The sequence below is a fragment of the Zalophus californianus genome, chromosome 4 (genome assembly GCF_009762305.2).
Source record: "Zalophus californianus isolate mZalCal1 chromosome 4, mZalCal1.pri.v2, whole genome shotgun sequence".
In the NCBI taxonomy this organism is placed as follows: domain Eukaryota; kingdom Metazoa; phylum Chordata; class Mammalia; order Carnivora; family Otariidae; genus Zalophus; species Zalophus californianus.
In genome coordinates, this window is record NC_045598.1 from 15180888 (window position 1) to 15182001 (window position 1114).

Below are 1114 nucleotides of genomic sequence, written 5' to 3' on the forward strand. Positions count from 1 at the left end.
GATCTCTCCTTGTTAATATACTCAACAACGCTATGAGGTAGACAGTGTTATCCTTATTTTACAGATGAATAAACCGAAGGTTTAAACAACTCAAGTTATAGTAAAGCCCCTATTCTTCCAATTAGAATTCTTCAAAGTATATCCACACTTTTCCCCCAGTGTGGATTAAGACTTCTGGTGGAGAGCAACATATTTTTGGAAATAAGTGCCTCCTAGAAAACCTAGAGCAAATCTCAGCTCTGACGCTTGCTAGGTACCTGACTTCTGTTGACAGTTCAGTTCCCTACCTATGGAAAGGAAGCAGTACCACCTCATAGAGGTCATAGGGCTGGTGAGATGAATTAGAAGAAACCCTGGAATGCGTAACTACAGCTTACAAAGTGTTTTAACATATATTGGCTCATTGATAGTGTAAGAAGGGCTTATTGTTTTTGTAATATAGATGAGCAAACAAAAGCCTAAATGAGTGCTTGTTTTGAGTTAGCTTTTGGTGAAGAGCTTTATGAACTGTGGCAGGGATGTGCAGTACTCCTAGGCAGTGGTTCTCAAACTTCAGTGTTCCTAAGAATCAGCTGAAGAGTTTTAAGTTTCTTGGGCTCTTTTCACTCATTCAGTTTTGGTTTAGTAGGATGGGATCCATGAATCTGCATTTCTTTTTTTAAATTTATTTATTTAAGCAATCTCAACACCTGAGGTAGAGCTTTAACTCCTAACCCTGAGATCAAGAATCACATGTTCTGACTGAGCCAGCCAAAGTGCCCCTAAATCTGCATTTCTAATGAGCTCCCAAGTGATATTGATGCTGCTGGTCTATGGCCCATAATTTGCATGACTCTCATCTTAGATATAAATTTAACTGCTCACTCCAAAGAGCCTGAAGTTATTCCAATCCACTGTGTGGCTCAATTTGGGGATTGGAAATGATTAAAAGTACTGCCATCCCTTTTGCTGAGAACTTTTTTTTAAATACCAACTAAGGTGGGTCTCTAGGGAATTCTACTAAATTGAGAGTATAAGGCAAGTTTCAGAAAGTTCTTTCACCCATTTGTCCAGAAGGGATTTGTCTGGATTAATTTGTGATGGGCATGTTTAAATTCCACTTTTGCATGTGAAA